Below are 16060 nucleotides of genomic sequence, written 5' to 3'. Positions count from 1 at the left end.
ATTACCTCTATTTTAATAAAAAAAAAAAAAAAAAAAAGCGAAACATTTAACGGGCAAGGTAAAAATATTCAAACACGAACGCCATTTTCACGCCTGTTGACTCGGGGCTCGAGGAGTTAGTTAAGAAACCTGCATTTATTATTATTATTATTATTATTCCGTGGACAGTGTAGCGAGCAGCGCTGTCGGAACAATTATCCGCACAATTTCATTTCTCTTTTCACGTCTCTCGCTGGCAAACGAACCGCTTCGCGTCCCCGGGTAATTAACAGTCCATCGATTTTACGTAATTAAACTTCGTCGCTGAAACGTCTACCGGCGAGATCGGAATTCGAGCTCGCGGACTACTCTCTACGTCGTCCTTATTATCGCAATTATCGTTCGACGATTTCCGGCCGGACGGATCGACCGGGCTGAATAAAATCTCGGACTGTCTTTGACGGTAATATTCTGTCATGAAGATTGACTCTTTGCCTTGCTATACCATGTCGCATGCACCAAGAAAAATTTAAAAAAAAATTCAAGACGTACTGATATTCAGTTCATTTTTATCCGAATGTTTTCTTGCGTACATTTAACCGTTTGTTGGTGTTAGTGAATAATGGTGTTGAAATTTATTTAGAGAATTTTGTTAGTTTATTTGGGGATATAAATCTGGTGGAATATTATTTTTTATATCTACTGACGAAGGATTAGATAAAGTTTTGTTGATTTTTCATTGTAATTCTATTTTTCGAATTATGTTGTTTGAATTTGTGTGAATTTTAGATTATATGTAGATATAGTGTCGGTATGGTGCTCTTTTATTCTTCTAGTGAGTCGTTAAGGTGGAATTAGTTCTTAAAACGACGAAAATTAGAAACGAGCTCATTGGGAAAGGAATTAACGACAGCTAAGTACTCGAACTGTCTGGCCGATTAGAATTTCATTCGCGTCGTTAAAGCATTATCCTGTCGTGTCGTAAAGTGTTTTATCGGCGACTCTGGTGACGGGAACGACGTCGTTCCCTGGCGGTAACGACGAATCAAAGACACTGAATCGCGGAAAGGATTATTGAAATCCAGGCGGCGAGGATTGGGCTGAGCCAATGGTTCGTAACCGAACTATTTTTCTGTTATCACGTGCACGCTTATCTTTTCCTGCGAAATGAGCATCGATAAATTATTGATCTTTCGGGAAGAATCGATAGGCCGAGCAAGTCAAAAATTTCAAAATACTTTCGGTAACAGTGAAAGCACGAAGACAGTATTTATAAAATAAAGAATACGTTTGTTTCTTCATAAAGAAAAGAATAAACAAATTTCGATAAGGAGAAAAATTTTTTGAAATTTTGACATCTTTTGGGATATGGAAAGTGTGTATAATAGTTTGTTTTACTACTTCATCAGTCTTTTATTATGTCTCTGTTTTTATATTGTTTTATAGTTGGCGAAAAGGCGAAGGTGTCCATTTACTATTTTATTTCCGATTAACAACCACGACGAAGCGTGAAACACAATTTAAATGTGTGAGAGACTTGTAATTTTGTCTCGGTGGCCGAGGAAATTCTACGTGTTGCTTAAGTCAGTGGTTGGCTAAGTAAGTGAAATGGGTCTTGCCAGTGACCAGGAAACCGGAATGGAACGCATTTCGGTCTGACAAGTGGAATAGGTCGTATACTGGCACGACAAGTGAGATAGACCAGCAACTCGTTAGGGAAGTGAAATAGGCTAGACAACTATTCAGTCAAGTAGAATGAGATACGTTGGGGAACAAAGAGTTTGAGTAAGACGTACAGCTAATCAAACACATTCAACAAGCATATCACTATAAGTAGTGCAGCCACGTCATTAGTCAGGCAATTATAATGTAGATTTCTGGGATACCTCATCTCACCAGCTACGTAAACTTTGATACGTTCGCTATGATTCAGGATAATCAAATGGAGGTTTCTATTCCATAAGACGAAATCCGAAATAAATAATAGTAATTTTCTCTTTTATAAATATTAATAGTTAATATAATAAATTCACACAAATGTCTATTAAATAATACCTTTACATCCAGCTGCAATAATAAGTGTAACCCACATTTCATGTTTATTTCATTAAGCAAGTAAATAAATGGAAGTGATAAAATAAATAGAAAATTCAGATACCTAGTGAGACATAATAATTATATTCCACATTTCATGTTTATTTCAATAAAGGGGTAAATAAATGGAAGTTTTATAATAAGCAGAAAATGCAGGTACCTAGTCAGACATAATAATTATACTCCACAGTTCATGTTTATCTCAATAAACAAGTAAATAAATAGAAATTTGAAAATAAATAGAAAATGCAGATATCTAGTCAGACATAATAATTACACCCCACATTTCACGTTTATCTCAATAAACAAATAAATAAATAGAAATTTGAAAATAAGTAGACAATACATTTAATTAGTCAGACATAATAACTACACCCCACATTTCACGTTTATCTCAATAAACAAGTAAATAAATAGAAATTCGTGAATAAGTAGAAGATGCGAGTACCCAGTCAGACACAGAGAATTCCGAAATCTCCAAAGTACAGAACCCACAAAGTAATTCCCCCATTAAATCCTCTATCACTGAGAACTCCGATCAATTTCGTGTCCCAAGGAAAGCTAAGGGAAATGTAAAACAAGGCCAGGACACAGCGGCGGTAGTATCGGTCTCCACTTTTCGTGTTTATTGGAGCAGCAGTCCCGTTTCTAAGTTTCTTCGCCGGGTCCGGAGGTATGTAAGGGTCTCCCGCAAATGGCTGCCGAGGCATTCGACAAGTATTGGCAACGGCTACAACTTTCGCAAGGATTATCTTGGGGTCTGATATCTTTTCAGACAATGGTCGACCGTTTTCCTCGCGACCGAATATATACAAAGTGGTCGTGCAGGAAATCGACGGGCGCATTTGCAACAGAATACCGGATCGTTCCGGAAAAGGGAAAAGGATCATGGCCGATGAAAAGAGAAAAGCACGTTAATATACACAGGCAGACAGATCAGCGAATCGTTTCACCATTCTCCTTACTACTACACGTGTACCATTTTCTTGAATCTCACGGAGTGAGGAGCAGCTCGCAAACATTTCGTTTGTTGCATTTTTTTGTGCAAATCGTGCATTCTCTTTACACTGATCGAGCAATGCAACGGTGCAGATGATTCTATTATCGAAAGAAAAACATTTAAACCGTTATTTTACTGAGAGTTTCAATTTAATTTCCTTTAACTTCACCACCAGAATATTGAATATTTACTTCAGTAATATCGACTACTTATAACTGAAATTTACAAACAGTTCGTTAATAGAAAATGAATATATTCAGCTCGTCATATAAAAAAGGAATATAGTCACTTGAAAATTTTGACTGGAATTTCCACTAAATTATCTTTGATTTACAATAATTTATAATCTCGCAGGAGATGCTGGTAATTGGTGGAATTAATGAGAAAAATTTCGTAACTTCGTTTACCAAATTTACCAGCCATCTCGTTGGGAAAGTTGAAACTTGAGTAGAGAGTCTTCGAGTCAAATAGCCATAACGTCCCGGAAGATAATGATAATTAGAGCGATCGCGTTTATTATCCCTGTTCCTTAGCGGTCAGCAGTGATACTCGGCGCATAGAATATGCCGCCGGTAACGAGGATGTTCTGGTCGCCACTCCCCCGGCGAGTTAGTTATAGTTATCGACTTTTAATTAATTTACCGATGCAGAGGCGGGCCGTACTCGGCGTTGCGGGACCGTGGCCGGGAACTTACGATGATAATAGAATTCATAATGCCTGAGGAAGCGATCTTAATTGATCCATTACGGCTAAGATGACAGTCCATGAAATATTCGTGATTCTGCGAATGCGGTCTGCGTTTATGGTGAAATGTATTCGTAATCTCTGAATTGATATTATGCGTTGATAATTTCGTGGTAGACTGTCCACCATGATAATAATAATCTTATTATTATTTATATTATATTATATGATAATAATGTTATATAATATTACTATTAATATTATATTTTATAATACTGACAATATACTATTATTATTATTATTATTATCAACCATAGTATTAATAAACATAATTAATACTTAATATATTATATGATATTACTATTAATATTATATTTTATAATACTGACACTATACTATTATTATTATTATTATTATTATTATAAACCATAGTATTAATAACAATAATTAATACTTAGTATATTATATAATAATATATAAGTTCATAATAATAATAGTAATAATAATAATAATAATAATAATAGTATCGTTTTTCTGTTTATTACTGTTTTCCACATTGCTTCTCGCAATAATAATAATGGTAATAACGACTTCCTTAATAACGGTAACTTCGTCGTTAATAAACTTTCCTTTCAACAACTTTCTCATAATAATTTGATTATAGTGTATCTTGCGCAACGATACCCTTAATATTATTTAATACACAGCAACATCCAAAGCTGTTATGCAGTTCCCACGGTAATGGACGGAATAATGATGTCATTGTTGTCCCATGACTTCCACGGAGAGCCGCATAAAATTCGATTGGAATTTATCCGGTGGCAGAAGCGCCGCGCGAACTTTCACCGTTACCTAATGTTACAATGCATCGTTCACGCGGAAAGTGGCGCAAGAGGCTAACTTTTTAGGAAATCCCTTCGGGAATAGAGTTTACGATAGGAGCGGCTCTAAGGACGGGAGAATTAAAATGGCCGGAAGTTTGGTCCCTAGACAGGTCGTTTGCCTACACCGTAACCAGAAGGTGGAAAAACTTGCGACGAGTATGCATGATAAAGAGAATTTTTACGTTCGAATTATATAGAGCCTTCCGAAGATCGGAAAATAAAATCCGATAGGTCATGAAGCCACCGTGAAAAATGAAATTCTACTTGGAAACGGCCGAACGAGGAACAAAAATTTTATAGAAGCCCGCGTAATTTTATCTGCCCGTTCTATCGGTACCGGAGATCCCAACTGTGAAGTTGAAGTCATCGCGCGTTATCGTTTCTAAATAAATTCAACGCTTCCGTGACCGATAAAGGAAGTTTAAGAGAAGATCCCTCGAATTCTTCACTCGATTTTAATGTCTCGCCACTTCGCGGACCGACGTTTTTCAGTTTATTGGATCCGGTTCGACGCAATCGTCTTTTCATATCCTCGCCTTATTCAAACGGACTGCCGCGTTTATTCAAACGTTCTTAATTTAATCCTGCCCCCGTTTCCTCAAGCGCATCTTCCAATCCGAAGAAATCCCGAGAAACTGATTACTGCAACTTCCTCTTAAATAATATTCGAAATATATAAATCGACCGAGGGCCTGAATGTAACAACATTTAAACTCGTCGTCTCTGAATAAATTGATTACTTCCATGTTCAATCGCAGAGAATTTCGAGCAACATTCGTGTCAAATTGAAAATGCTCAGCGTCCGATCTGAAACGGTTTAACGCGCTCCAGTATTTTTCAAAATAATCATCCACGGTTGCGCGTTTTCTCGTTCAATGGTGCACTCTCGCTTATCGGTTCGCTAATAAGTAACTTTATGCGGCCGGAACTTCCTTTCACCAACCCTTTTTTCCCATATTAAGCGGCTCGGCGTTACCCGCATGCAATTAATGCGCGAAATTACACGCGCCGGCTTCCGCAAGATGACCCAGTTCCTCGGAATGGGAAATCATCAAAGCGAAAGGGACACGGGGGAATTCGTTGTTGCAACGGAATTCTGCGGATTAAACGGCGTTCGGTTAGTTTTGTTCGCAGCACTGGCGTCTAATGAGCAATCCTCTTAGAAGTGACTTACACCTGGCCGAAGCTTTAAATTAAAATTATGGGCGTCGCGGCGCTGCTGTCGTGAATGGCCAGTTGTCTGATAAGATTGCGAGACCGTTGCGATAATGAGGTATGTACACGTGTGATGGTGAGAGTGATAATAAGGTGTAATAACATAATTTATTAAATATAGTGAATTTTTGGACAGTGCTAATTTAATAAGGTTTACTTGGATTTAGTAATTTATATAGGTTTTTGTTTATTGTTTTTTGGTAAATGATATTTTGAACAGTGTTGATTTAACGAGGTTTTTCTGTACTTAGCGATGAGTGCAGGTTTTTATTGTTTTATGTATTATGTAGAGTGATTAGAATTTAGAATAGTTTTCTATAGCTCATATAAGTTTAATTTTCCAAATCTATTAATGCAATTACTTCCTAGTTATTTATTATTGCTACTATTAAATATTAGAATTAGTCACCTAGTATAATTATTTAATATTACAACTTCTCTTTCAGTGAAACTATATTTAAACTATAATTACTTGAATCACTCAATATGCAATTTATAACATTACAAGTAACATCACAGTTACCTAATCAATAATATAATAACACACAATAATATATAATAATACAATAATATAATAATATAATAATATAATAATATAATAATATAATAATATAATAATATAATAATATAATAATATAATAATATAATAATATAATAATATAATAATATAATAATATAATAATATAATAATATAATAATACAATAATATAATAATATAATAATATAATAATACAATAATATAATAATACAATAATGTAATAACAGAACAACATACTAAACGACAAATATTACAATATACATTTAATCCACTGCACAACTGAAAGCAAAGGAAATTAATACTTTCAACGCCATCTACATTAAAATCTACTCAGACCAGCACATACCGATCCCGCTGCCACTATCCAGATTAATTTCGCCCTAGTAATTATTTTTACCGGCGCGGTAGGTCGTATGACAAATTGAGATCCTCGATTACGCTCTCCCGATTATTTCAGAATTTATCAGCCCTCGGCCGCGTGCTTCCACCTATTTCACTCCTACGCCGATATTTATTGTAACACGCGAACCCTAAGGGCCGGGAGAGGGGCGCGACAATTATCCGAAGAGGCGCGGAATCCAAGATGCAATTTCCCGGGGAAGAAGAGGGAAATAATGAACGACGGGCCCGGGTCGAAGTTCACGATCGGAACTTCGGGAACAGCTTCCCGCTCACTCATAACTCTGTCACGATACAGTGCTCGGGGCATATATATGGGATCGACACGAAGGGCTGACCGAATTCAGCGATTCCGGGAGATAATCTCGGAATGAAAGTATGCAGGGTCGATATTCTTTCGAGGAGAAACGCGAACGCTGTGCAAGCATGTTAAAAATTGAGGGAGAGGGTCGTTTTATAGCCTTGCATATTGGCTATTTTTCGGATGGTAAATGTTTGCGGAGAAACATTTGGGAATATCATTGTGGGGATGATTCTGTGGGTATAATTATTAGTATTCTTGGGTGACATGTGGATCGGAGTAGGATAAGGGGGAGTTTGTTCTGGAGACAGTGGGAATGTTTGGGTTAAGTATGATGTGAAGTTGATTTTATGTATATATAGTTTGTATAGTTGATAGAGAGTCGTGTGTTGGCCTTCGTGGCTTTGAGTTGTATTTTTACGTGTTGTCCGTATTGTTTCCTTATTTCATGAAATACATATATTTATTCCTAATTTTCGATTACTGAAGATCCACCTTTTCACTATCTATAATAATCGTTAAGGCCACTTATAGCCTTACCGTTTCGTTCGAGCCCTTAAACCATCGTAGTTTTAGCTTTGTATACACTTTTTATCTTTTTTAAGACTTATTGTACATTTGGTAGTTTTTCGTAACAATAAGAGCCTTCGTCCCGTCGCAACTTGCAATCGTCCTTACGGTATTACGAGAAGGGACCGTGGCAGCCATAAATCCCTGAACCCATAAGGCCCGCGATTCTTGCTGTAGATTCCCCTTGTCTATCGTCCACGTCTGGCGTCCAGTCACCAGTATTTTTAACTCTCTAGCCCGTCTGTTAGCATGTGTTATTAAGGCCAAAGCGTTTCTTGCTTTTACCTGCCACGGTCGACGATTGCAAACGGGACGAGCATCTAGATCTATCCAAAAAACTTCTGTTAAATCGAATATTCCAAAATACCTATATAAAACAATTCTCAAAAGAATTAAATTCCTCCATTCCAAAAAGCTCCTACTAAATCAAACATTCCAGAATACCTATACAAAGCAATTCCCAAATAATTGAAATTCCTCTATTCCAAAAAGCTCCTACTAAATCAAACATTCCAGAATACCTATACAAAACAATTCTCAAAAAAATTAAATTCCTCCATTCCAAAAGCTCCTACTAAATTAAACATTCCACAATACCTATAGAAAACAATTCTCAAAAAAATTAAATTCCTCCATTCCAAAAGCTCCTACTAAATTAAACGTTCCAGAATACCTATACAAAACAATTCTCAAAAAAATAAAATTCCTCCATTCCAAAGGCTCCTGCTAAATGAAATATTCCAAAACATCTTTATAAAACAATTCCCAGAGAATTGCAATTCCTCTATTCGAAGAAACTCCGCGAAAATCAACTTGTCGTTCTTCCAGCAAATAAATCTTTCAGCAACAGCGTCGCGGCATCGCCGTCGAGAGCCGCGTACATTTTCCCCCGCAGTCGTATTCAGTGGTGGAGCTCGTACGGAATCTGGTTTCCTTATCGATGCACGGCGATAAAAAAAAAATATCGACTGGGCGAAAGATCCCCCAGGACATTCAGCCGCAGCAACTTTCTTTCAGGCGTCAGCTACCCTGGTCGCGTTCCGCCTCCGGGGCCCGGGCATAGCGGGGTGTAAAGCGAACCGTTGTTTACGATACCGTGCCGCAACAATGGCGGTACGTGTTCGCCGCGGGTAGTTACTCGTAGCTTGAAAAACAGGAAGGGCAGAAAGCGAGTAAGTTATAGACGAGCGACAGGGACAAAGGCGGGAACCGAGCACTTGGGGCCGCGTTAACACGTCGCCGGAATACCCATGGCGGAGCTGCCCGTGTATTTTACATCGTACGTCGCTTATAGTTATCCTATGGAACAGGGGTCGGAGTGAACATATTTATCCGACGCTCGGAAAAGAAACAACGATCGCACATTGTGTTCGATAATTAACGCTAGAACTGCCGATCGCTTAAACTGACTTTCACAAATTTCTTTATAAAAGCCATAAGCGTGCGTTCGTCGAGATTTCGTTTGGGTTGCATTTCAGTTTTACTATTACTGAATTAGTTAATAATTTTTAGAAGTATCTGTACCTTTTCAGTAATTGTAGAAGAGGAAATCAGGAATGAGTCATTGTGACTCATCATCATCTGTGCTCGGTAATTAACACTAGAACTACCGATCGCTTAAACTGACTTTTACAAATTTATTTATAAAAGCCATAAGCGTGCGTTCGTCGAGATTTCGTTTGAGTTGCATTTCAGTTTTACTATTACTGAATTAGTTAATAATTTTTAGAAGTATCTGTACCTTTTCAGTAATTGTAGAAGAGGAAATCAGGAATAAGCCATTCTGACTCATCTGGTAATTCTAGTATTAAAATTCAATCACGGTTTTCTAATAACTCACTTATGTGTGATATCGTGATACATTAACCCATTTTCTTGAATCTTACGGAGTGAGGAGCAGACTGCAAGCAACATTTCGTTTGTTGCATTTTTTTGCGCAAATAGTGCATTCTCTTTGCACTGATCGAACAATGCAGTGGTGCAGATAATTCTGTTATTGAAAGAAAAATATTTAAACTGTTATTTTACTGAAAGTTTCAATTTAATGTTTTTTAACTTCACCACCGGAATATTGAATATTTACTTAAGTAATGTCGACTATTTGTAACTGGAATGTACAAGTAATTCGTTAATAGAAAATGAATATATTCAGCTCGTTATATAAAAAGAAAGTGTAGTCATTTGATTAAAAGTTTAAATGGAATTTCTTCTAATTTCTCTTCGAATTACAATAATTTATAATCTCGCAGGAGATGCTGGTAATTAGTAGCAAATTAACCCGTTTGCATCGTAATGCAAATTTATTAAAATGCCACCTTCCGGGGCGTATATGAACACAAACATTTACACCATACCCATCATTACAATAACGATTTACTAGTTAACATTTTTCAATATTCATTAAAACAAGTTCATCGAAGAAAACTCACCAATATTGTGGTTTGTATATCATAAAAAGAAAGAAAAGATCTATTTTATTTGTCATATTCCTTTGTTTACGCCACTCTGTTTATAATTTTCTATACGTTTTGAAACATTTATATTTTGACGCAACAAAAAACATTTTTGGTAATATGAGCCATTTTTCCACTTTTACAAGTGATGCAAATGGATTATATAGGGAGGAAATATTTGTAGTATTTTTTATGTAATTTTGATGTATTTTTGATGTAGTATTTTTGATTTAAAAATGAGAAATTTATATTTTAGATTGTAGTGTGTTTATTGATAGGAACGAAAACGGAGTTGTTTTTCTGTAGTGGAGGGTTTCGATTGAGGGTTGGTATATGAAACGAGTTTGAGCATATTGTTAGGTTTGTATTAAATTTAATGTTACTCTGGTTGCACGCTGGAATATTGTAAGTCACATTTTCTCAAGATGTCAGCTTACATCTGGGTCGACACGGGCAAGATAGAATTTATTTCTAGATGGAAAATATGTATCAAAGGAGCTTCTTCTTTTCTTAAAAATATCGAGGTGCACAGTGAGTTATTGATGAATGAAACCTTTGTGTGTTTCTATTATTTGGAATAGAGAACGTGTGACTCGTGAGATTCCATTTTGCAATGATAAACGTAATATATATTGTTTAAATATTTCTCGTTTCTTGCCATATATACTACGTTCTCGAAACTTCGTTCGATCAGTGACCACCAAATTCCACTGTCCTGCGTGTAAATCTGATTCTGTTCGTCTGATTGAAGGTAGACCAGTTCCACTTATTTGAATGTAACAAGTAGAACGCCTCTTGTCTGACTACAAGAGGTGCTGTTCTCCTTTGGTCCCTTTCACAGGAACCCATTCTACTCACACTTTACTCTTCGCTAGATACTTTTTCTTTACTCGTCAGCACAGACGCTTTTACAATGATTCCTTCACGAGCGAACGACTAGCAATTCTTTTTCGAAAAAGTGTCTTATACGTCCCATTCTCGAGAAAATTCACGACTGGACGGTTCTGTCCCGCTACAAAGGAGCGCCTCACATGAATTTCCGTGTAACGTATGATAATAGATTAAATTCTGAGACCTCGGGAACTCGTCGAATCTATTTCGATTTACTTCTTACGGATAATATTCTTATTGTTGTTCGTTCACAGCAGCGTCCTTACTTGGAGCTGATTAAATGAAACCGCTTGCTTCTTCGTGAGTGGACTGTATTTTTGTATGTACAATTATGTCTGAACACTAAGACGCGCTTGTACGATGTGTATCGTTCGAAAGTTGTGAGTTGTCTTTTTCGCTGGCGATCTGCGAGTCAGATCGTCAGCTCCGAGATTTAAGAAAACACCCTGACTGGTTATCGCCGAAATTGACGAGTCCCAATCAGGGGCTTTCGAAACGAATTGTCCCCACCGTCGCTGCGCCCTTGGCGCGCCTAGTCCAACGAGGGTGGGCTGCTACCTAAGACATGCAGAGACTATGTGTTTAGCTTGGATACAAATTTCTTCCAGGCAACCCCAGGTACCGAGTGTCCTTAGGATACCATTTGGTCGCCCTTCAGAAATATGCATTTACAACCCGTCACTGGCTGCCACATGCGGGCGAAAGGAAGGTTTTAGAATTTGATTTCAAAAGGCCAATGAATCTTGCCGCGATGTGCCGTTAAAATACTAAACGATAAGAGCCGTTTTTTGCCCCGTGCTGTAAAGAGCTTAAGTCTCTGCATGTGTCGACTCTTATAGAATTATTGTTTCTTCAAAAAATTCTCAATATTTCCATTAATCATCGCAAACTATTGAAACAGATAAATTTCTATACACCTATGAGTACATGTTTAATTCATTCTCAGTCCTTTTTAATACAATTAATTCTTCCAGCAAATATTTCATTCCAACCGCTATTTCGTGTCCCGTTTTTACGGCCATTATGGAACAGTTTTTCATAATTCTCGTTTATATTCTAATGGGCACTACTTCCTGTGAAATCTGAATAAATATATAATACAAACAGTATATGTGGGAACTCTTGACCGTTGAATTTTAATGAAATAAATGGAGCGAACGCGGGGATAGGCGGACGAAAATTCGCCGAGCGGAAAACCAGCGGGAAATAATAAACCAATGCCGAGGGAGGGCGGTTCCCGTTCGCGCCGGGAAAACCGTTGGAAAAGCCGGCGAACGGTAGGCCCTTCTTTGAAGAATAGGGAAACGGCAGGTGAAGAATGATCGCGATATAACCAAGACCTCGCGCGGTCGATCATTGTGAAGCCGAAGGAACGGTTTTCGAAAATAAAAGCATACCATCCGAGCGATTCCGGCGAGAAGATTTAACGATCCTGTCATCCGGTGCACGGTTCGACGGTTTCTGGAACGTCGGTCGACGAGTTAAAGCGGGAAAAAGAATTCTAACGGTTCCCAAGCATCCGATTTCTGTTTCTGTGTCGAGAAATTGTTTATGTGTCGGGATTTATATTTCTACAAATAAAGAAAGGGTTAATGAAAGGGTTGAATCGATAGATATTTCGTCGATTTCCTTTCGTGTTATAATTTTATTTGTGCTGTTCGTTTTATTTTATTTTCGTTTTACATTTAATCGAATTTTATATTTTCTACTTGAATATATTTTGTCGAATGGTGAACGATGTTTCGTAAAGTTTTCTGGGTGGTTAATTGAGAAAGTTCAATCGAAAGGAAAAGCTTTGATGACATGTCGCTTTCGTTGTATCTAATTCGTTATTTTTCAATTGCGAAAAGTTGTCCGGCTGATGAATCGTATATTTGCCAGCGGCAGCTTCGAAATCGCATTACGACGGAATTTTCTGCAGCGAACGACGAAAAGAGGTTTCCGTTTCACTGAAAAACGAGCCGCGATTTGTGTTTTTGCAAAGCATCGAGTTCAGTTCAAAATTGGAATCATATTCTGGATATTTTTTTTATCGTTAGCACGGATCTGTGTATTGCTGGATTTACCTCTCATTCTTCTGTCGGCGTTTGCGGATATTTCAGTGACCGGATATTCGGCAAATGAAGTTTAATTTTTCACATTTTTCGCTCCTGCTGAAAGCGAACAGGAACGATACATATTCACCTGCGATTCTTTATTCATTCGTCGGTATCGACGTTTTGAATAAAATATGTTGCACGATGCAAATAATCATCGAGCATCATTCCCATCAATCGGGAGAATACACTCTGAAAAATCCACAAACCTTCGCTAAGTAATAATACCGAAGCTTAATAATTAAATCATAATAATAAAATATCACGTGAAAAAAAAAGGTATATTCTCCTTCGTCGAAGTTCGAAACAAATCATCAGAATATCATCGCACACCCGTGCAACCCGAATAAAGAACTCTAAATTTATACTTCAATATCAGCAGTCAAGGGGCTATTTATGTAATAAATCATCGAGGCAATATTTTTTTCCAGGGAGCGGCTTACAAGGGTCTGCAAGGGGAATAAATATTGAAGTTTTAATGGAACGTCAGAAGTTAAGAAGTTCGCAGACAATTTTAATTCCGAGTCATCGATCCTTGGTCGTTCGATTCGAAGCCAAGGGATTCGTCACGGTCGTCGCTTCCCATAGGGCCGCGATCCTACGTAAGCATTCTGTCGATGTTTCGCCGAAGTTTCGAAAGAAAATTCGGTAGACGTCGCCCCTTGGATTTTGTGTTTCGGTCTCCGTGCAGCGGCTCCCGACGTTGCGGTAAAATCTCCTGCTGAATCGTTACATTGCCGATCGATGTGCCTCCGGTTCGTAACGTTCTGCATTCCCGGTCGACTGTATATTTCCTGGCTCGGCTATCGATAGTCTTGCACACATGGCAACACGGCGCTCCGCTCTGTCAACGGGTGTGTGTATAAACATTTCGTTCCGACGGGGGTAACGCAAGATAAGCTTGATCTACTCGCGACGCGGAGAACGTCAACGATCGTCCTTTCTCCGATCCTCGAGTAACGCCTGTGTATCTGTCAGTATGATGCATGGAATCATGTTTCTACTTTTTACATGGAAACGTGCATTGTGGAAGTTTCACGTGATTTTTGTGTAAACGTGATATACGAATAATAAACTTAATTGTGAGTTCTGTGAGATTTAGTGGTAGGATAATGTTATTAGTTTAGTTATATTGTATTATTTTATTAATTTAGTAAATTATGTTAGATTAGTTGTTAGATAATGTTATTCCTTTTATATGGTCGTTTGAAGTGAGTTAAGCTGGAGGTAATTCTGAATCAAGTATGAATCAAGTTTGATTGAATTGAGTCAAGTTTGAGTTAGTTACAAATAATGAATTTAATTGCGAGTTCTGTGAGATTTAGTGGTAGGATAATGTTATTAGTTTAGTTATATAATATTAGTTTATTGATTTAGTAAATTTTGTTAGTTTAGTTGTTAGATAATGTTATTCCTTTTATATAGTCTTTTGAAGTGAGTTAAGCTGGAGGTAATTCTGAATCAAGTATGAATCAAGTTTGATTGAATTGAGTCAAGTTTGAGTTAGTTACAAATAATGAACTTAATTGCGAGTTCTGTGAGATTTAGTGGTAGGATAATGTTATTAGTTTAGTTATATTATATTAGTTTATTGATTTAGTAAATTATGTTAGATTAGTTGTTAGATAATGTTATTCCTTTTATATGGTCGTTTGAAGTGAGTTAAGCTGGAGGTAATTCTGAATCAAGTATGAATCAAGTTTGATTGAATTGAGTCAAGTTTGAGTTAGTTACAAATAATGAACTTAATTGCGAGTTCTGTGAGATTTAGTGGTAGGATAATGTTATTAGTTTAGTTATATAATATTAGTTTATTGATTTAGTAAATTTTGTTAGTTTAGTTGTTAGATAATGTTACTCCTTTTATATGGTCTTTTGAAGTGAGTTAAGCTGGAGGTAATTCTGAATCAAGTATGAATCAAGTTTGATTGAATTGAGTCAAGTTTGAGTTGGTTAAGTCTTGGTTAATGTAGAGTCAAGTATGAGTCAAGTATGAGTTCAATTTGAGTGCACTTTGATCCAAGCACGAGTCAAGTATGAGTCAAACCAGAGGCAAGTTCGAGTGAGACTTGTGTTAAATTTGTATCAAAACACTGTCAAGTGATTCACTAAATAGTTGAACTATAATCCTCAAATTTCTATTCGTTGATTACCAAGTAAGCGATTACTGCAACATCATTCCTGTCCACTGAAAACACTCTCAAACCCACACAATCAGTCCTCAACAAACCACAACTATCTCGAACTCGCCACGACGACCTTCAACCTTCACATACAGAAATTCGACGTCTAGTAAACCCTAGATAGGATCGCAGCAACAGTAATCAATCGATCGGTATCGTTAAAATTCCGCAAACGAGAGAAGCCCTGTAACGAATGGTGTAACAAGACTAACAAGAAAACATTCGCGAGCGCCGAGCAGCTACCATTTATTCCAAACTACAGCCGTTCTTCCTGTCACGCGTTCGTATCGAAAAATGTCAGTCGAATCCAAAGTTGTAGATAAAACAATCGAAGAATTGTTGTAAGTCCCAACATCAAATTTTTCTAAATCAAACAGAAACAATAATATCGCTCTTTACGAATTTTTTAAATGAAAAATCACATAAAAAGATCAGTCAAAAAATAAAAATAGATAATACACAACGATGGTCAATACATCTACAACTAAAAGAACCCAATTAACTTTTGGAACTAAAACCTAACTCACGAAAAATACATTACTTATCAACAGACCTAATATAAGTCCAATTTTCCTTCTACAAGTGATCATCACTAATACCAATCATTCGTAACTCTAACAACGTTAACCCTTTTCGAACGAATGTTGACATTTCGACGAGATGAAACATTTTTAGAAGACTATGTCGCAGGCAAATGATTTAATTATTCGAACAGCAAGAGATTATCATGTCTGATTTTGCTATTATTTAAGCAATTAATATATAATTTAGC

This window comes from Nomia melanderi, chromosome 1 (assembly GCF_051020985.1).
Source record: "Nomia melanderi isolate GNS246 chromosome 1, iyNomMela1, whole genome shotgun sequence".
NCBI classification, from domain to species: domain Eukaryota; kingdom Metazoa; phylum Arthropoda; class Insecta; order Hymenoptera; family Halictidae; genus Nomia; species Nomia melanderi.
The sequence above is the reverse complement of the archived record's forward strand: the minus strand, read 5'-3'. Positions refer to the sequence as shown.